Source organism: Choloepus didactylus, chromosome 10 (genome assembly GCF_015220235.1).
Source record: "Choloepus didactylus isolate mChoDid1 chromosome 10, mChoDid1.pri, whole genome shotgun sequence".
Taxonomy (NCBI): domain Eukaryota; kingdom Metazoa; phylum Chordata; class Mammalia; order Pilosa; family Megalonychidae; genus Choloepus; species Choloepus didactylus.
The window spans coordinates 43,530,282-43,553,507 of NC_051316.1; the positions used below are offsets into that span (position 1 = coordinate 43,530,282).

A 23,226-nucleotide genomic window follows, 5' to 3' on the forward strand; every position below is an offset into this window, starting at 1 on the left:
GCCCCCCTTTATGCTTACGTTTGAATTCCACACTAAGATAGGAATTGAGCATAGTGCAATAAATACCCCACATTTGTTTATCTCTGGCATCCCTTCAATTTAATTTTAACATTTAAACCTATCAATTACTGGGTGACATGCTGGGCCCTGCAAGAAAAACAAAGATGAATAAGAAACTGGGTCTAGACTAATGGGAGATTTCTGTAGCACTTGAAGAGTAGGAAAAAAAAATTTCGTTTTGATTAATATGATTAGGAAACTTTTCATAGAGGAGAAGCCTTTGATTTAGATATTCATACATGTTGCAAAGAGTATTAAGAAATCACACATATAAAATCGTGTTGTCTTCCTATCTGACTAGCTTAATTGTCAGTGCAACCTTTAGGACGATGATTCATAAGCTTCACCATCAAAATCCCCTGGAGGGCTTGTTAAAGCACAGATTGCTGAGTCCCACCCTCAGAGTTTCTGATTCAGTCAGTCTTGGACGAAACTTGAGAATTTGCATTGCTAACAAGTTCCCAGATGCAGCTGCTGCTACTGTTTGGACCCTACTCAGAGAACGACTGCCTTAGGATAATCAGTGGGGTAACTCCTTGCTAGAGAAGTTTAGACCCTTCACTTGGCCAAAGCAATAAATTCCCAGTGCTCACAAAGAAAACAACTTGTGGTTTCCACAGTCTCTACTCAGTCTAAAGCAAGGATGGGAGAATCATATTCAATCTGTTCCTAAAACTAAGGATGGGCTCAGTTTTCATAGGTAGGGTAAGGTAGTAATACACAGTGCCCTGGGGAACATAATTATTTATTGGAACCATATCATAACTAACATAACATATTTGAAGATCTTTATAATTATGAGCAAAACACGGTGCAAGTGCTTGTTGAAATGTTAAACACAAGGCCCTCATATCTAGAATTATACTTCTTACAGTCATAATACATATTTGAAATGCTGTTGACTTCTGCATTGATTATAGCTCTTGGATTACTTGAATCTGATCCTTTGATATAATAATCCATATATTATTTCCTTTCTTCTTTTTCCATTCTCAATCTTCTCTTGTTCCCATGTTCTTTGTCTTTGTCATCTTGGAATTCCTTCTTTGTCGCCTGGGCTATTTGCTCTCTCCTCCAGGCTCTCAATGTCATGTCTTCAATCATTTCTCAGTGTTCTTACAACACGTTAACAGTTTTTGTGCATATTAAAACTTTTAACCTTTGATCTCAAAAAATGCTAAAAAATGTAATTCTTATGAAAATTTTATGCACAATATTGAGTTCAAAATGATTGACATGTTTCATGCTATGTTATAGATATGCTAAGCTTAATTTCAAAACAGATTAAATGTAATACATAGAGAGCATGCATCTTTTTGCAAACCTGCCCTTTGTTAATATCAGCAATTATAAGCTTATAGTTGTGGTTTTGAAGTGGTCACTGGACATGTATGGCCATTGGTGGGGCCACTCATGCCTACTGAATGTTTGGAAAATGTACTCAAGCACAGATAATAGTGCCCCCTAAAGAAAGCATAGTAGTGTCCTCTCCCACATCTGAGGACAAGAATTAATTTCCTAAAGATTCCTTCGCAAAAGAATATAGCAAAAGGTGAGGAAATTAAGATTTTATAGAGCAACATCTCTATTGGGAAAAAGACCTAAAGGGTGACACTATGGAAGCACTATTTTTCCCCATTACAAAACCAAAGAAAGTTCATGAAATAAAGGAAACATTGATGCCTTTTTAGTGTGTGTCAATTGATTTTTATTTATTTATATATTTTTAATTTTAATTTTTATTTTTTTAGAGCAGTTGTAGGTTTACACAAAAATCATGCAGAAAGAACCAGAGTTCCCATATTACATCCTCCCACCTACTCACCCACCCCCACACAGTTTTCCTTGTTATTAACATTTTGCATTAGTGTGGGACATTTGTTACAATTGATACACCATTATTAACATGATTATATTGTTAACTAAAGTCCATAGTTTATATTAGGGTTCACTCTTTGTGTTGTACAGTTTTATGTTGCTATTTTTAAATTTTTATTGTAGTAACATATTTACAACATTAAATTTCCCATTTTAACCACTTTCAAGTGGTGTTGATTACATTCACGATGTTGTGCTCCTACCTTGATACTATTTTGAATCTTAATAAAACTAAGCTCATTTTGAGTGCTGAGGTGGTATTGTTCAAGTGAGTCTGGTCTTTTCTGACTTCTGTAATATCAAGCTCTTAAGTCCTGTTAACTGTTTATACTACGCTCAAGGAACATAGAGATTTAAATGTGGATGCTTGAAAGGTTTTCGGTAACACTGGCCTATCCCTCACAAATGAGGAGCTATTTTTCAAACCCTTTTTCTAATATATATGTAAATATATTTTGGACTCTTTCCAGAAGTTACTTTATCCAAACGATCCTCTGAAACACATCTGGGTTCTTTCCATTCTATAAATAAAAAGAGTTGGTGCTGCCTCCTCAGCTTTCTTTATTCCTCCAAAGTTTTATTTGAAAAACCTCTTCTTATAATCGTATCTATATATCAATCATTGACATGCATTGGGTGCTAACCATGTGCTAAGTTTTGTATGCATTATTTCATTTCACACTTACAAACGCCTTATGAGATACATAATTCCCATTTAATAGAAGAGGAAATGCAGGATTTTACAGGTTAAGTGCCTTGCCCAAGGTCACACAGCTAGTGAATGATTGGGGCCTGGGGGTGGCACATGAGCCAGAGCTCTCAGCCATTAAGCTGGATCACCATTCCACCTTTTATTACATCCCTTTTCTCTTCCTAATCCTGAGTTATTTCTTTTATCCAAGTGCTCGCAACAGAAGTGACTTGCAATTTGCTGATACGGAATTTGAATTCAGTATATTAGAATTTGTTAAAAAGTGTTGCAGGGAAAAGTGGAAGGAGGTGGATGAGAAAAACATGAGCTCTGCCTTCAAATAACAGAAGACTCTGATCACACATATTAAGAAGCTGAAACCAAAATATACCGATCAATAAAACCAGTGCCAGCGAATGCGTCCTTCACACATGCCTCAATTCCCTGCATGGAGTAGGTACTGGATGAATGTTTGCTGAACTAAATATGGGGCCAAATGAGTGCTGAAAGTCTTAAGGGGGTCTAATTACAGTCACGAACAGTGTTAAACGTGAAAAGGAAATGTGGATATCTTCTTTACAATAGTGAATAGTAACTCCCCATTCTACTTCCCCATCATCACAAAATTCCAAAGGTATTGTGAAAATTAATACTGAATATTAAAAATATTTGGCTTAAGAAAACAATTTATTACAGTGAGAACTGCTGTTCAACTAAATGCTTATTGAATACCTGCTAGCAGTCACTATGCAACAGATATTTTGAAGCTTGATTTTATTCACAATATTGGCAAAATAAATCCTATATCATTATTCAAACTGTGGTCAGTATAAAAAAGATAATCAATGCAACCACATTTTGCAAGCTGATCTCTTTAAATCAGACATATTTTGAGTTAGGATAGGAATTTATAACTCTAGGCTAATTTATTTCAAGTATCTACCTATTTCTGTTGTTTGGCATTTTCAGTTTAAAGCAAACTATGTCTTCTTTGAAAACAAAGTCTTTGATAATGTTTTCTGAATTGGGAATATTTACAAATACTCAAAATCCAAAATGGGTTGTGACTTCTCATGTCATAGTAAACTGATGCAGATCTAGAATCTTCCTCCTACAATGGAAAGCTCTACAGCTTTCTCTTTTCAAGTAGTCTTCACTGTACTTGAAAAACCCAGAGATCACATTTTATCACCACAAATTCTGAAACACTTGATTCCACTGACAAGCCAAATTCCAACTGTTGCAAAAACCATCCTAGAAAACTTTCCAACTTCAAATATTTTTACTTGGCATAAATCATTATGATAATATTATAAAAGAATGAATTCAAAATGAAATCTAGTTTTCAACAGTCAACACATATACTATCAAAGGGCCTGTGAAGATCACAATTTTAGAAAACGGGATCATGCAACATGCAAACAACCCTATGAGAAAGGATTCCATGAAGACATGGGACTGGTGGGGGGAAGAAGGGGACACTGACAAAGGCTCATGGTAGTGATAGTTTTAAAATTCATGAATCTAAATATGTCACTCTCTACTTAGTTTCCCACCTAAAATCTAACTCCCTTCCCATAGCTCTCCAGGACCTCCGTGACATGACCAAAATTCACCTCTCCAATTTCATCCTCCATCACTCTCCAAAATGCTCTCTAAATTTTTGTCATATTAGCTTTCTTGTGGCGTTCTGAATAGTCCATGGGAAAAATCTGCAGGGACTTCGATCCAATGAATAAAATCTATTTCACATTTCCTGGCTTTCATAAAGAGCATTCCCTGACTGAAATGGCCTTCCTTACCAACCCACCTTCAAAACCCAGGCTGAGAGAGCTTTCCTCCTTGAAACTGTCCCAAACCACCCTCCCCAAAGCAGTTACTCACTCTTTCCTCTGGGTCACACAGTTTTGCTATTATATTACTTATTGCAATTATTTTCTATCTATTTTCCTTCTTAAATTAGGGGATCCTTCTTGGAAGATTGTGTGTCTTTATCTTAGTATCTCAGGCTCTAGCACAGTCTTAGGCATATAGTAGTTTTTTGATGAATATTAAATGTTGAATTGATGTTGAATCCCATATAGACATAAGATATGCATTTGAGAACTATCCCTGTATTTTAATACTTATAATGTTTATCATTCCTGCAATATCAATACATTTTTTTTCATTGCCTCTTTTCCCTTTGCCAAAACTCCTTCCCTTTCTATTGGGCATGCTCTACCTTTTATACCTCTTATTTTACATGTATTCAGCTGGCTTCACTGTACAGTACTATGACGGCTAACAAAAGAACACAATCCATGGAAACATATCTCACATCTGAAAAAGTAAAGCTATCCAAAATTTATAGAATCAGTAAATACGTGTGCATGTGTATAGACCTACACATATTTGCATACAACTGCTATTAAATAATCTGGAATGGATGTAGGTTGGAGTCATGTCTTGGTTATCAAGACTGTCCCACAAAGGTCATTATAAAACTATTAATAAAATTAATAAATATATCATATTTAATAAATATATAATATTCACCCAAATGTCTCCCAACTTTACCAGTTGTGGGTACAAATAATGTAACATTTTCAGTTAAACTTACACTTGCTCTCGAAGAAATTTCAGGTCCTTTCAGGTTGTTCCTTCTTCCCCATGTTGCCTAGCATGTCAGAACCCCTAAGGAACATCATACAACTCCATCCTGGGCCTCGCACACCGATAGCAGTATTGGTTGTGCTGTTAGCCATCCCAGAACTCCGTGACTATTCCCACCGGTTTTTATAACCCCAAAATTATTCCCAGTCAGTAATGCTCATAGAGAGTGACAGATGGAATAATGAGGTCTGTTCGTTGTGCCCTTCCTGGGGACACTCGGAATTATTGGGCAGCAGTCAGGGAAAGGAAAAGAAGAGGGTTCCTGGGGATTAGAGTTGCAAAGATAGTGAAGTGGCTTTTTTTTTTTTTTTTCTCCCCACCCCCCGAAAGCTCCTTCCTGCTTAGAGTCACACACAGGGTAGTTTTATCAGGACTTATTTCAAGAAGTATCAGCTGCCACCCTTTAATACTTCTTTCACTCCCATGGACCGTCCAACCTTTGGCCTGCCCAGCTGAATATTTTCCTTATGGTGAATTCTGTACCAGGAACTTCACCATAATTTCATAAAATCTGCTTCCTTTTGCCCTCTGCCCCCAATGCATGCATACTCTAACCTCAAATCCACAAGGCACACTTGTATACATCTGAACCTCAATTGTGAGCTACACTGAAGTTGTTTTTTTTTTTTCTTTCAGGAAGTTTCTCAAAACCCTCTTAAAATCCATAATTCAAAGGCATACTCCTAAAGGAAAAGAGTCATCTAATCCATGTCACCAAAGGATTCAAAACTCAGCCTTGAATTAGAAGTGACCCCTCACCATGAGAACAACTACAGTTGTAGAATGTATTTTAAATATTGTTATTTTCAGTTTTGGGGAAATCCAGGGTCACCCAGTTTATGTTGTTAGAGAGAAAAATGCTGAAAACGACCCCCATTAAAATGGCCAGAATTTGAATTAGGGATTCACTGAAAAACAAAATGGTGGGGAAGTCATGAAGCCAAACACATTTGATTTTCTGTATCTAATTAGACAAAATTCTCTCCTATTACTTGATAACTTTTATTGGCATAATATAGTCATTTGGGGGCAATTCCTTTTTGATTGATGGCTCTGGTTTGAGTAATTTCCTTCTGAAACTGTGCCATATATAAATATTGACTGTCACGCAACATACTCCATAAACCGAAGTCTGAATTCAAGAGCTAATTTTAATCCTAATTACAAAAATGAGTTTTCATTGAAGATAAAAATAATTTGCTGAATTGTTATAAGTCAGCAAGGCAGAACTAGTAGAGTACATTGAGTTCCCCACTTAGGAAGAAGCTATTTACCACTCTAATTTGAAATCTCTGGTCTTGCAATGTAACAACAGTTCCTCCTTGGACAAAGGTCAGGTATTTCAGATGACCCAGTGGGAAAAGGCAAGGAAGCAATTTCCTAGTGAATGTATCTAAAACATCATTCATTATACAGTTTGGGTAATTACAATGATTGAATTTACTCAGTCATTTATTTTGTACTTTACACTTTGAAATTAGAGTTGAGATCAAATTAGAGCAATAGAAGGCCAGCTGCCCTGAGTGCATGTGTGTTTATCTTTCTGTGCTAAATGCTTCTAAATATTACAGTTGTGGGGGTAGAGCTGATTGAAGTACTTTTTGCTTGTTTGTTGGTTTGATCTTCGACCTGAAAAGGTCACTGAAGTAGCCCACCCAGATTTATTAAAAAAAAGAGTGTAGAACAGGTAAGAGCCCATTGTTTTGGAAGAAGAGTATAAGGCCTTTTGCTTTATTCTAGTAGATGAGTAAATCTGCCCAACTCTTCGTAAGTAGAGATTTTCCTTGGGATCAAGGTGGCCCAATGCGTGTAAGGCCCCCAGACCTTGAATACTAGCACCTGTTATGCAATATTCAAAGTGAAAAACTATAATCATGGAAAATAAAGTAAAAGAGCAGATTGTCTATGGGGATAGGTGATGCAGGGCCAACACTTGTGCTGACATGTTTAGGAGGGAGGGCACATTTAACTAGTGTGACTAATGTTGGAAGTTCCTCCAACCTAGGCAACTCAGCACAGTTGTACTTTAGGGAATGATCAGTGTGCATGGAAGTGTGAACTAAAAAGTCTTCTTTCCCTAGTCAGGGATGCAGACCTGCCAGACTACCCAAAGCAGCAGTGTCACATCTATCAGACAGTGAAGGATCAATCTTCATCCATGATATTAAGAAGCAGCAAGAAGCAACAGTAATGAGAGACAGATCAGACTTCAATTATTGAAAACAGGACTGAATTCTCCTTCCACCACACCACTATCATCATCATCATCTTTGAACTAGGTTATTAGACTATTTTGGGGGAGGGAGAAATACTAGAAGAAATACAAGAGGAAATACTAGAATTCTTGCTCATAAGTCTTATAGAGACCACATTGGCCATTGGAATAATATATGGACATCTTTATACTCCAACTTTGTGGATCAAACTTATTATTTTCTATAATTATTTCCATTTTTTTCTCTTCATTTGTATGGGATACTTGGATCATTCATATTAAACAAATAATTGTATTGCTATCAGGGAAGAATTTAAGAAGTTGTAAATACAGCGAGGGGAAACATCCATTTGCTGGTATCAACTTTTACATGTTTCTTAGGAAAGATAATTGGGAGCTGACAAATCTATATAGAATCACTGGCTCTCTTTTTTTTTTTTTTTTTTTTTTTTTAGTAAAATAAGAAGCAATAGCAAAAACATAGAGACAAATGGGCAGCTTTATTCAATGGCAGTCTATGTATCAAAGGCCTCTTTTTCTCTGACATTGCAGGACAAATATAAAATTAGTGGTTAAGCATAGGAAAGTTTGTTTCCCACATATGGCCAAGGTTAGTAAAACAGACACATTTACATTATAATTCAGAATATAAGTATCTGCTCTGATAAACTTTTCATTACACTTGTATAAAGTCCTACTTTTTCTTGCTATGTAAATAAAATCCAGCCACTAACCAATCAAGTAGAAAACTCAGAAGCCAAAATAGGACAAAGAAAAACAAAAAATAATTGACCAAATCCTTTTGTGTTTCTTAAACCCAGAAAATGGATGAGTGGGTGAATTTGAGACTGAAACGATGTAAGTATCTGAATCACCAAAAACACAGGCTCATCCATGTAAGAATATACACACATACTCATGCCTCAAAAACATCAGGCATTAAATGTCAAGAGTTTTGTTTTTTATACATCATTTTTAAGAAATGGCTCCATAGAAATGATAAATCTTAAATTCTAACTAGTAGCTAGGGCCTCTATTTTATGACTCAGATTTTCTGTTCTTGTTAGGGGAGTGGAAGGGTAGCAATAGGTTTTAGTTTATTTCATTTCTCTCCAAACCTACTCATTAGCTAAGATTACTCTGAAGGTTAAAGAAATGGGATGGTTGAGTTCTCTCTATTTTAGGAGATGGAAGATGTACTTTTATTGTCTGTTTTATATTAAAGTTCCTTTTCTAGGATCAAACATTAATGCATTTCTTATTTTTATAGGTTATTTTTTTTAAATCCACCTGGATCACTCAGTGTCTGCTTGCTCTGGGAATAATTTGGGGGAAATCTGTTGCAGGCATGTAATGAAATATGGGATAAAGAAAATGCAGTTAATCCCTTTAAAGTTCTTCAGTCTACTGTATTTTATTTTGCATTATAAATGTCATATATTCAAGTTGGACTATATTCTCTAGCTCCTCTGCCCCACATCTATCTGAAAGACAAAAACATATGAATGTTGCCTTGTCTACTCAGACATTTAGACAGTAATAGCAATAGCTTTGAAATTCCTCCAGTACAATTAATCTAACCTGTGACTTCATTTAACTGTAATGACTCACATGTGTATAGTACTTCAGGAGTCACAATATACTTTCTCATTTGAACCTGACACAGCCCAATGAGATAGATAGAGGAGGGATTGTCACTATTCCCATTATACTATGGAGAAAATTAAGCTTCCCAGAAGCCGAATGATGGCTAAAGCCAGCTAGCTGGTAAGTGGAAGGGCTGGTTTGCCTGACTCCTTGACTTGTGCTGCTTTTTCTACTCTACTTTGTTTCTTTCCAACTCTCACATGACTCTGTGTCCAACATATTCAACTTTTATATTTTTCTCATGGAACGTAAGTCACCTAGCAATAGTCAAAATACAGAAGAGAATTCAGAGAATTCCCTCAATAGTTTGCTCTGGATAAAATTACCCCATTTAGGTCTCTATGAAGAGTGTGCATAATCCTTTACATGAAATAGCACACATTATTGTCAGCTAAAATTCAAGTATCAATTATTGTTTAGAATAGGGAAAATTCATAGCCCAAGAAATTTTTCTTAGATCCAATGGTGAAGGCCTGTCAATTTCATGTCAAGAATAAAACTCTTACCTTTATTCATGCTATGTGTGCCCAAGAGTAATTAAATATATGCTTGTGATTACACAAATATGTTTAGATTTCACATGTTTTTGCATTTCTTGAGCTCCTTAAACCCTGAGCCCAGGTCTTACATGCCTTTATATTCTTGCAAGTAAACACAGTGCTTTAAACATTAGAGCACTCAGTCAATATTTGGTTTGGTTGTTAAGTACTTGGAAGAAAAACCTATGAGCTGCCCTAGGTTCTGATTTAAGCTGATCAGTGATTATGTTTCTCAACAGAACTCTTGATAGCTGTTCTCAATATGTACATAGATATGGTTTCTCCTTTAATAGATTCACTAATAAAGGTTATGTTTGCAATCCTACTTCTCACCATAGCATTTGTTGATTAAACCTTTAACGTATCATTCATTGTAACTTGGTAATAAACTCTGTGTGTGTGTGTCTGTGTGTGTGTGTGTGAGAGAGAGAGAGAGAGAGGGAGGGAGGGAGAGAGAAAGGGTGAAGAAGACTAGTAATAGGCTTGGGTTTTATAATTATGTGATATTTCTGTATTATTTCCTAGCATGGCATCCTCTTCCTTTAGTTTTCTACAAAACAACAATTCTCAGCCAAATAAGTTTGCTTTAACTTAAGAAAAAAGAGAAAAATAAATATATATTATTTGTATAACTTATATAAAAATATTATCTATAAATATATTTAGATATATTATAGAATATATTATGATGCATACAATATGTTTTATGATACGTTTTATAATTATGTATAATACATATATACTGTTCTAATTTGCTAAGCTGGGGTACATACAGCCTTAAACCATCAAGTATATTCATATGTATATGCATGCATTTTTTTTCTCTTTTCCAAAAGATATGTATAAAGGACCTCTTTAGTGAGTGTACTTACTACTTCTTTTACCTCAAGATCCATTAACATGTATAGACATTAGGGTAACATATATAAATCCTGAAAAGACTGATTATTATCCCTCACAAAACATCATATCAATTAGTCAGAAGCATCAAAATTGAACCCTGGCTAAGCAAAAGGGGTTTATTTCGAAGGCATCAGTAAACAAAAATCTACAGGAAGGCTGCAGAACCAGGCTTAGGCTAAGTTCAGGGCAGGAACTAAGACCTCTGCCATTACTTAACCTTTTCCTGCTGCTGCTGTGGAACGAATAAGCTAATGCCAACCCTTGTTGCTGTTTTGTCCTCAAGTCATTTCATTCAATGCTCAGAGTCTCGAGAAAAAGAACTCAATTGGTTTAGCTTGAGCATAAAGACTACAATTTAAGCTGAGGGTTGGAGGATTCAGGCACCATCAGCCACATGATTGAGACTGAGGGATCACTGGAGTGCCCAGTGAAGGTGAAAATTACCCCTGGAATTGGGTTGAATGCTGCTGGGTGGCCACAACCCCTCAAGTACTTACTATCCATCCTCTTTTGCTACACTGTTCTTCCAATACATATGCCTTTTTCTAAAATGCGCCCATAAAACATAATGCATTATTTTGCTCACCACCTCCCCAAAAGGAGATGTTCTAAATGCTCAATACTTTCCATACTTGGTTCCAAGTCCAGAATCCCTTGTGAAACATCTATTTCTCCTCTAGCTTCATGACTCTACCTCATTACCCTGCAACTTATGGATAAAATGAGTAAATTTAATCATCATTAGAATACCCTTTATATAACAATGGGAGGAATGAAAAAGGAAAATAATTAAAATAGATAAATATGCAAGCATATAAATAATTACACGTATGTATGACACACCAAAGGAGAGCAATAAAACAGAAGTCCAACTGTTTTGTTTTGTTTCAAAAAAAGAAGCTCCTCTTTGTATTCACTAACCTCTATTTTTAGGGATACTTTAGGGAGACAATTTCCTTAGAATTTATTAATTTTCTGCAGAGTCCAGGTACAGCAGTGTATTTAAAAAAAAAAAAGAATTGACAATATTTCTGCTTCTCTTGCTTTTAATCCAAACTGGAACCAAAGGGTCAATGCACTTTATGAGATGTCCAGTCTCTGGGTTAGTGCTCATAAAAATGCCAGTGTTCACTTCTGGTTATACTCCTAGGCTGGAGAGATTCTGGATATGAGGAAAACTGTTTATTACTCAAAACTAAATAAGATCCCCAAGATTTTTATATCAATGCCAACTTAGCTTAGTCAATAAACATGTATTAAACATTAATTACTGCCATGCCCAGTGCTTGAAACTAAAAGGTACAATGATACAGTTTCTGCCTTCAAGGAACTCAGTCTAGAGTAGGAAATAGAAAAATAAATAAATGGCTTTAATATATTAGGTTAAGATTATGATGAGGATATGCAAGGAGTGTTGTGGGGGCACAATGAAGAGGCAAGTGGGGTGGTGAGCAGGGGTAAAGCATCACAGATTCACTAGCAAACCATCATTAGGTGTGATTGGGTAGAGGTAATTTTCAAAGGCCACCTAATCTCAGCTGATGCCATGGATCACGGGTAACTGGGTATCTGTTCATAATTTCACCCATGAGAAATATGACTTAATTTCTCGGCTGCCGCTGTACATGTATAAACTTAACAACAAGCTAATAACTACCTCGGTATTTCAAATGACGAAAATTTGAAATGGGTCTAGGCACAACTTCCTATGCATAGAAAAATAACTTTGACATAGTTGTTCATTTGTTCAGAAAAGAAATATCCTGCAGTGTTTCTGGGCAACATAGCAATTTTTACTACTTACAGCCTTTTCCATGCTTAGATTTGGGTACATTAAGTTACAAAAGAACCAAGGGGAAGGAAGGACATTGTGGAATTGTAGTGGGGAGGAGCAGACTACTTGATTTGTTCCAGGTAGTGTCTTTCCATATCGTTTTTCTCTAAGGATTGCAAACAGGAAAAAAATTGAATCTGCCACAGTTGGTTGCCAGAGAAAAAGTCTATGTCTTTTTATTAAATAAAAAATATGTTCATGAGGGCCTTCTATTTATTTATTTGTTAGTTTGTTTGAATGAATATATTGCTCAGAACCTTAGGCATATATTTGATGCTATTTATTTCCCAGTTCCAAGAAGAAATAAAGCAGCGTCAGAGAGATGGAATAATTAATTAAATAGCTCTTAGTAATGATTGGAGGCTTAATTACCTAATTTCCGAACCTTGCCATGCAAAATCAGAGCTCAATTTTAAAATAAATATCACTAATCACATTTATGATTGGCGTTAGAGAAACAGCAACAAAGATAGAAAAGTAGGGGAATTGGGTCTCCTGCCAAACTCATAAATTCAAGCTGATTTCATATTTACCAAGGGATTGAGGAAGGCAAGGGCCTCATTAAGGAAGGCAAGGGCCTCTCGGGAGATGAATTGCTTAATGTTTTTAATTCACACACACACACGTGCTGGTGCACACACAGTACACAGTGAAGTGAACCCTGGGGAGGTGTTGGTGGCCTGAGGCAGACCACCTGTCTAAGATGTTGAGAGGGTGAAAGCCACAGAAAAGGCCTGACTCATAACTGGGAGTCTGACCAAAACAAAAAGACTCACCTCATCTTTTCATCAGCAGCAGCAAGAACCATAGCCACAGCAAGCACAACTCCTGAATCACTTGTCCCAGTGTTCCCCATCTGAAGAAAGAGTCAACCTTGTGGTTTTTACTAAAGAAACTTTACCCCAGAATTTCAACCCTTGAAATTCCAATATTGCTATCAGGAAGAGGAGATGTGACTTCTTTAATAGGTAGAAATAACATCTAGCAGGTCACATGAACTCTGTTAAGGCGGTACATTCATGGAAAGGTCCTTTGGAGGAAGTCAGATTAGACACTAGTTTGATGTCAACTCTGACACAGCTGGGAGGCTGGATAGACACCTCTACTTCTCTGAGCCTCTGTTTCCTCTTCTGTGTAAGGAAGCATTAAACTAACAACAACTAAGATTGCTAGCTTCGGAATCAGAGAGGTCTAGGTTCTGCTTCTGGTTCTGGTTCTGGTTCTGCCACTTGCTAGCTGGATATTCTTGTGCTAATTATTTAATCTCCTTCAGCCTTAGTTTCTTCATACATAAAATAGGGATGAAAATAAAAGTATCTTCTTCAAAGTATTTTCCTATGAGGAAGGCACTATGAATGTGATAATTAAGCAACATAAATCTACATACAGTCTGACAGTCATTTATTTAGCCTATGCTGTGTAAGACACTAGAGAGTCTATTCATTACAGCAGACAGTGTATGTACACGAATACTCACAATACAAGGCAATACTTTCTATTGATAGAAATATAAACAACGTACTGGGGTTGGGGGACATGGATAAAACAAGTCAGGGAAGTGGAATTGGTGTCAGATTGTAGAGAATTTGAAGGCTAAACTAAGCACTACTCTAATTACCACTGATAAATCCTGTCTCGCTCTTGTTAAAGCTTGAAAAAATATGGAGACACAAAGCCGCAACGTCCTTATTACCCTAACAGGCACCGAGTGAAGTAGAGATACCACTTCACAGGCAACAACATCATTTTAGGGATAAAATACCCAATCTCATCCTCTCCAGAACATTTTTATGAATTTATATACCGTTTTCTTAGCATTGTAATCCATATTATTGAAGCACACCAGATATAAGACACAAATTATTGAAGTGAGACTATATACATAATTCCCCAAGGCCACTATTCTGCAATTACAATGTCCATTCACCCTACTCCTCTATCTCTCAGACCCACATGAAAAGAGGAAAAAAAGAATCAAGTGAGAGAAGTTAAGCTGCAAGATGAGGGAAGATAGTAAAAGTCACACAGGCTGGGGGTTGGGGGGGGTGTTAACAAGTGGGGTGTGGAGAGGAATGGGATGGGGGCAGCTAATTGTGAAGGAGAAAGTGTGAAAGAATTGGGGAAAAGGGAAAAAAGGATATGATGTTGATGATTTGGATCTCTGTTAATGTATTTTGAGATATTAAAGTAAAGGAGAGAATACTTTTATAATTTGAGGAAAAAAGAAGGGGTTGCCTTTGAATTGTGCTTCCTGAATGCCACACTGTTCAGAGACTGAAACCTTTGGGTCCCCAATTTGTTAGGATTGCAATGGAACCTAAAATATTTGGGTTGAGGTGAATCGCAATAAATTTATACCAGAAATTTCCCAACTATGCAATTAAATCCTGATTTAACCCAGAAAACTATTTTCTTAACCTAGTGATACAATTTCAACACAATGGATTTGAAAATCTAACATTTTCAGGATTTTAACTACAACATGCATTTTGTTGTTGTTGCTCTCTAACTCCCTATTTTTTCCACAAAAGCAAGCCACTTGAAATATCTAGGTCAGAAATTAAAACCTCTCAGCCCCAACAGAGCTGTAAATGCAAGCAGTTAATAAAAGCTTCATTTCTTTAAAGTCTATGGAATATATCAGCCAGTTAATCTTGATCTTTTGGAGTGCCACGTTTTCATTTGTAATAAAAAGATATGTGTATATTTGTGTGTGTATTCAAACCACATTAGTGATTTCCACTGACTTATTTATCAAATTAATTTAGATGTGTAATAACCACAATGCCACTAAAAAACCAGGCTTAAAAGTGGTTTACTGTTAATATCTGATATTAAAAGCTCTTGGAGTCTTGAGGCTATAGCCAAAATAATTTTTAAAAAATATTGTTTATTGCTCAGTGCTCCAGGAAATCTATACCTTCCCTTCTAGTTATTAGGTAGAAAATGGAACTTGCCCCAAAGCAGGCTAAAAGATTGAACACAGCTTATGATACTCCAAGGTAATGTGTTTGCATCCAGACCCAAGACAGCTCTAAAACAAGTAACTGGTTAAGTGGAAGAATCACATAATCTGCAGCAAGTTCAGAGCCCTTGGCATCCATATGATCAGAGAGGGAATGGGAATTTAAAGCAGATGGAGACTGACTCTTAAACAAATATCTGTGTTTTAAACTGCTTATCATCATAGCTTGTAACACACCATTATTCAATAACCACTAACATGACAACCAGCTAACAATTGCTTGCTTGGAAAGTAAGAACTCTTCAGATTTGTGGGAACAATAATAACTTACGGACAAGTATACACAACAAATGAAAGACTGATGGGAAGCCCTTTGCAGTTTCACTTAAAGGAGAATTTGATCCTTCAATTTAATAAAAGCTAACTGTAGTTTTAAACATAAGTTCTCCTATTCCCTGTGAGTTGTGGAATGAGGCACAGCTCTCTTCTTTTGGGAAAGACCAGTGGGGGGGATTGGGTGGCGGCAGGTATAAGGCTGAACATCAGTCCCTACCTTTGTTCCTAATCTACAGAGTCAATTTCAGTCCCAAGTCATGTCCCCAGGGAAGAGAAGGTTGGAATGGAAAAAGGAGAAAGTAAATGGGTCCAGAATGAATCTAGGGCAGATATGGATCATGGCAACCTGCACTGTGTTTTCAAAATGGAGAAAATTTATATTAAAAAATAATCCAGATTTCCAGCTTCTCTTGAAAAATTGAAAGACCCAGAATCTCTGAATTCTCATACTCACATTGCCTAGGCTGAGTAGCTCTTTCTACCTTTAGACAGGGCAGGTGTGATCTCCAGTTCACCACAATCCTCACTTCTTCCCATTGTCTTTCACCTGAGCCACTTCATATTTGTTATGTGCCTGACTGTAGGAGTGTGGGTTCACCACTCTCAGATTATTATATCCCCTAAAAGCTCCAGGCAGAACTATCACCAATTTAATGCATTCATGGAAGGTTCTATAAGCTCCAGAGTTTTCCTGAATTTTCAAGTCTGATCAGGTCTCAAGACATGAAACATTGTCTTATATTTGACTCTCCAGTAGTTCATTCAGTACCTGTCACATAAAAGACACTCAGTAAATGACAACTGTTATGGATTACAGCTAGAATGGACCATAATAACCCTCACAGAGCTAATCTGCTTTGGACTTCTTTGGTTTGCTCAAACCTAGATCCCATGGATCCAGGATTGGCCTAAAATTGAAATGGGCCCTAGAGTATCAGGGGATTACAAAGTCTGTGTTGTTATAGAGGTCTGATGTCAAAGCCCATGTATGGGGGTAAGTTGATGTATAGTGGAAAAAATACTTGACTAGACATTAGGAATCCTGGATGTATAGATTCAATAAATTAATGAAGTCCTGACCTACTACATGCTAAGTGCTAGGGATATAAACATGACTTCAATAAGATCCTTTAAGGAAATTGGCCAAGGGAGGGTTCAAATAAATAAATAGTTTCAGTGAAAGCCACATGAACTCGGGTGTGTAATTTAGCCTTTCTAAACTCAGTATTCTCATCAGTAAAAGGGACTGGCCATCTTGGGGCTCGTTTCTTGCTACAGCTGGTGTTTTGCAATCCGTAAACCGTGCAGTCCCAAGTGGGATTACACGGTTTGTGGATTGTAAAACACCAGTAACAAGATGGTAGAATTGAACTTTTCCTGCCTTCCTTTCTTAGGATACCATTATGACAGATGGCAGTCACCAAAGTGAACATGAGACAGACTCCGCTCCAAATACAGATTTACCAAAAAATGGCTCCTATAGAACCTGTTACATGACAACTGGGATCCTCAAGGAAATGAAAGAATCAGAAGAAGGAATCCAAGAGGCAAGAGGAGAGAGGTGCTAGCATGCCCTCTGTCTCCATCCCCCATCCTGTCAATCTCCCCATCTCCTTCTCACCCCAAACCACGTGAGGGGAGTGTGGTTTGCAATATGTTTCCCATAGTTAGGATTTAACAGAGGACTGTCATCTGACTCACACCAAAGGTATCTAAGGCAGAGGGAGGATGCTCCGCCTGGAGAAATCTAGAGTTGAGAGACAGTCTGATTAACCAACCACTTTGTGGTAGATCCAGGAAGGCCCTTCCGTGTTGACAGTTCTCTGCCCACTCCAAGTTTGCCTGAACAAGAGATGTGAGATGTTTTCTGGAGACCAGTGTGGGCTACTAGGAAAGAGAGTGTCCTTAGTTATTCTTGTGTCCTGTCCAGTTGGGCCATGCTGAAGGGTTAGGTGACTTCAGCAGAAAGGGGCTGGATACACATCCCAGACACCCAAGGGCTGAAGGTGGATTTGCTAGTGACCACCTGGGTTAGAGACGCATCCATAGGGATAAAATGAACTACAAGGAGGAGGAGCTTGGAAATAGAAGAGCCTGCCCCACAGGAGAAAGAATCCATTTTTGTCACAAGTCTCTGCCAGCCAAGCTTTCCAAGGGAGGCCAGCTTTAACCATCTGTCAAGTCAGAGAGCCAAAGTCACTTAGCCAAGTGACAATGTCCTTATCCCTCTATCTCTCCTCTCTCCCCACTCTCCATCTGAATCTAGGAAGGGGTTGAACAGGGAGCCAGAAGGAGGAAGAGAGAAACTTGTCCCTTCTCCTCCTGTAGGCATCCATATGGAAACAGAACTTAGCTAGGGGAGGAGAGATTTAATGTTAAGTTGTATTTAAGGTTTTGACTTTGCATGGAACTGAACATTGTCAAGACTGAATTAAGACTGTCTGTAGCTTAAAATGACTGCAGACTGTCATAAATCAGATTGAACAGAAAGATATAGGACAAGCCCAAATCTTCACCTACAGTCAGGGGAGACTACCCCTTCTAATAAAAGAAAAAAGGGAAAGTAGGAAACATAAGCAAAGATGCACTTGGTCAAAATCCGCAAGTCTTGCATTGTAGGTATGTACCATATAAACAGGGGTAATTCTGCAGCATTATTTCCTCTTCCTACAGGCAGCTTTTCATAGTGAACTATTGCCGAAATTGCCATAACTAGCTTTTTCCAGCTCCTTTTTATTAAGACCAAACTTGGGTAAAGCCTTTTAATCAAATGATAATGGTTATAGGTCATGGCACAGATCCTAAGGTTAAAAGTCAACTGAAGACCCTTAACAACAGTTTTTAGCTGGTTATGTTCCTCCCTACTAATGTTGATTTAGTCACTTCCCCTGAAATTTAGGGATTTCTTCAAATTTTAGCAACATGAGCAGAGACCCTATCCTGCCTCATGCCTCCATGCTCAAGTATCTGTGATCTGTCAGTCAAGCGGAATCCCTAGACACACCAACTGGCCCCACTTGGCAATGAAATTGAGTGTAGATGGGATAATTATGCTATGCACCTGTGCTCTATGTCACACTAATAAAATCTCCAAAATAGTGTCCCATCTTTCCCACACTTCCTCCCTACCATCCTAATTGGGAAATTTAAATTTCATAGTAAAGGAAATTTCAAAGAAAAGCTCTGTGACTCAAATACAGATTGCTCTCAAGATGCCGTCATGTGGAATTTTCTTTATAAATTTCTGATTTGCCCATTAAATCATTCTTTGGTTAATACAGTGGCTTAAATTAAAATCTGTCAAAGAAATTAGGTTGACTCTCTTACTTTAGCCTTGAAAAATAAAGCCTCAAGGAGTCTTCGATAGAGAAGTCAGGAACTTTTTTTTTCCAAATTGAAGAGTGGAAAGGAGGAATTAAATGTCCTTCTCTCCAAAAGTATTCTTTTAGGCTTATAACCCTGATTCCTTCTCTCAGTTCTCTACCCTTCCCATCAAATTTTATCTAGAACTAAACACCTTAGTTTCTGTTGCATTGCCTTGAAGCCATAATACTTATCTTTTAGACAGCTACTGCCACCTCCTTTACCCCAGCCAATTGCCAGTGACAGCAATGTTTAAAAAAACAATCACTTTAGTGTCATGAAGATCACAGCTAATTAAAACTCAACCGAAGTATTTGCTGAGTGTTTGGTATCTGTCTTTCAGTGTGCCTTTTCTCAAAATCTTCTTATCCCTAAGCTAATTATACCAAAAGACAGCATATTGTCTGAACCTCAGGGGGGATTTTTCCCCCAGTTTGCATTTTGGTTGTTATTCTAATAGCGTTACTCATGATTATTTGTTGAAGAAAGTATCTTGAAAAGATGACAGTTTACAAAGGAAGTATTAAATTTTAAGAAGACTGGGATTTAGTTAACACTTGTTAAATGGTGTTAAGCAAATATTATACATAAATATACATTATTATTTCACCAAAGGAGCATACCAAGTGATTTAGGAGAAACTGGAGCTATAAAGATAAGCGTGAAATTCATCAATACATTATAATCAGTCATTCATATTATGTTTAGGTTTAAAAGAAGAGTAGATTTGAATCATTTGGATTTTATGGAAATCACTTTTCTGGGAAAAAAATATTAGAGGGACAGTCAAGATAGAGACATTAACTTGGTCTTTTGTCTAGTAAGGATGTTAAAAATAAAACAGCTAAACAATAAAAATGGGTAGCATTTAAGGAGTACTCTATGTGCCCAGTATAGTTTTAAGCACTTTATTTAGTTCATTTTTCTGGTAAGGAAATTGTAGTCCCAGAAGTCAATGATCCTCACAGCACTTGAACACAAGCAGTCTGACCACCAAAACCCTTTACTGTAACATACAGTTTCCCATCAATTAATCTTGCCATTTCAAGAAAGAGATATTTATCTTAATGTTAAACAGGTAAAGGATTAGCCAAAATAAAGAAGACTCGTTAGATGCAGTGTTTTTAGCTTTATGATAAAAACTTATTTTTGTCATTTTGGATGGACCTATAAAAACTGGCATTGGAAAGCCACTGAGCTACCCTGAAGAGACAAGACCTGTACTTATAAAGTGAAATTAAAAGATGAGCCAATTTGTGATCCAGGTGAGCAGGACCAATCACAAACCTTAAGGAAGCAGAGCCCACTGTGAGCTGGAAGACTGAATGGTAGAGAGGAACAGGGAAAGAATTCCAGACAGATTAGGAGCAAATGCAAGCACGGAAATGGTAAAGGTGTTTGAATGGTGAATACATCAGCTTGGCTCAATTAGCAAATTTCACTCAGGATAGATGGCACAAACTATAGATCCACAGACTCTACAAGACTCGCGAATGCTATTGTTTGGTTGACACAATATTTTTTAAAGTAAGTTTTCTTTTTAAAGATATAATGTTTTCAGAAAAATGCACAGATCATATATGTACAGCTCAATCAATTTTTACAAATTTTGAAAACAGTCATGTAACCCCTCACAGAAGAAACAGAATACCTACCAGCACCCCACAACCCTGTCTACCCCCCTTCCACCCAGCACCCCCCAAAATAATCATTATCTTGACATCTATCACCATAGATTAGTTTTGCCTGTTTTTGAGCTTCATATATGAGGAATCACACAATACATATTATTTTGTGGTTGAATTCTTTTGTTTGTAAGATTCATCTACATTGCTTCGTATATCAATCCCTCATTCCTTTTCACTGCTGTATAGTATTCCATTATCTGAATTTATCATGTTTTATTTATCCATTCTGTTGTTGATGGATATTTGAGTTGTTGCCAGTTTGGGGCAATTATAAATGACACTTCTCTGAACATTGTTATACATGAGTTTTAGTTTACATATGAGTGCATTTCTGATGGCTCATGGGGAAGGTGTATACTCAACTTCAGTGGACACTACCAGTTTTCCAAGGTGGCTGTATCATTTATACTTCTATCAACAGTATCACACTGTAGTTTTAATCTTCCTTCCTCTAATGATTATTGAGGTTGAACACCTTTTCAGATATTTACTGGCCATTTGGATATTCTCTTTTATGAAGTTCAAGTTCAGCCTATTTTTCTTTTGGGTTGTATGTCTTTTTCTTATTGATATAGAGAAGTTTTTATATATATTTAGGATATGTATTTTAAATATGTATGTTTTTAAATATGTATTTGCTTAGGCAACCCTTTTCATCCCCTACTGGTGTCTTCTAAAAACAGAAGTTCTCATTTTTAACTGGGCTTAATTAATTTATGGCTAGTATTTGTTGCAACCTGGTTAAGAAATCTTTGCTTCTTCCCAGGTCATCATGAAGATACTCTTCTATATTCTCATCCTTAGATATTTTTGTTTTATTTTTCATATTTAGATATATAATCCATTTGGAACTGTCTTTTATATATTGTATAGGCTAGAAATCAGGATTTATCTTTTTCCATATGGATATCCAATTCTCCAAGAACCATTTACCTTAAAAATTATCCATTTCCCACTGTACTACAATGTCATCTTTGTCATAAAGCAAATGACTATTATATGTGGTTTTTGGTTTTGGATTCTCTGTTCCATTTGTCTGTTTTTGTTCCCACAGAACAATTGAGATGGTACTGTGTAAGTTCTCAAAAACTTGTTTCTTTTTCTTTAAAATTTTGTTGGCTATTCTTGACTTTTGTATTTTCAAATAAGTTTTAAGATTGGCTCATTGATTATCATGCATGCAAAAAAAAATTGGAATTGCACTGAATATTTAGGTCAGGTTGGAGAGAGTTTGCCCTTTGCAACATTGAGTAATCTAATCTATGAACATAGCATATCTCTCCATTTATTTAGGTCTACTTTAATTTAATTTAATATTGCACAGCATATTTATTTTTTTTGAACCACTGGCTTGCATTTAATCAAGTTTGGTGTGTGTGTGTGTGTGTATGTGTGTGTGTGTGCATGTGTGTTTAACATTTTAACATTGTTAAAGCATTAAACTTTTAAAATGGACTCAATCAGAAGGCAAGGGTTTAGGGAAAATAATCTTCCAACACTCCTCAGGTAAATTCAAACCTGAAGATTCCTTTTATGGAGTAAAAAGGCTCTTCACTGTTTAGAAGGTTATTTCTGAGTTGCAAAGATTATACCCCCCTCCCCATGTTTTCAGTACTTCTTGTATCCCCTCATTCAATCTTGGCTGCCACAATCAGATAGACAGAAAGCACAGGGATCTTTTTTGCTTGCATCTGTAGTAGAAACCTTAGCAGCAGATATTAACTGCTCCAGATCTATCAAATACATGCATTTGCACAGCATATTTTTAAACTTTGAGTTATTTGAAAATCTGACTATTTCATGTACAAATAATGATTTTCAAATTCTCTAGAAAAATTAAAATCATGAGAAATAATGTAAATTTTTTCTTTCTGTAATTATTTATTGAATGTCAACTATGTGCCAGGCATTATACCACATATTAGAACAAACCAATAAACAAAAATACACAGTTATTTTTATATGTTTTAACACTGAGGACATTAATACAGTCATTTTAGTCAAAGTCACAGCAACACTGATAATTTTTCAACAATAAAATATTTTCTATAGCAATTTCATTCAGTAAATTTAAGGGGGTGGGGTAATAGAAGACCAAACACACCGAATGAGAACACAGGGGAAAAAAACCCGGAGGGATATGGAGAAAGAGGTTGCAGCTGTTCTGGCATATTAACGGCTAAGTTCACAAATACGCCAGGACATCAGACTGCCCTTGGGCTCACAACGTCCTCAGGGACAAAAATGACAGACACGAAATGCCCTGCTTTAATGAACCATGTGGGCAAAGTCTTTGCTCCTGGGAAGCTTGTGTTCTAGTGGTAATAAACTTAGGTTGGAAGCAGGCAGGGGAGGTTCCTTGAATTTCAAGTTCAGGAATTTTGACATTATCCTCCGGCTAATGGCAATCAGTGGAGCTTTACTACACGTTATTCTAGGTTTCTGGATATAC

General features: G+C 36.7%; 1 non-coding gene across 1 annotated transcript; it reads right to left on the minus strand.

The window, feature by feature from the left end:
* Nucleotides 1–22,390: 22,390 nt before the first annotated feature.
* Nucleotides 22,391–22,524, minus strand: LOC119505797. Its single transcript, XR_005210837.1, has one exon. It is a non-coding gene; the product is annotated as a small nucleolar RNA SNORA31 (small nucleolar RNA).
* Between the last annotated feature and the right edge of the window lie 702 nt (nt 22,525–23,226).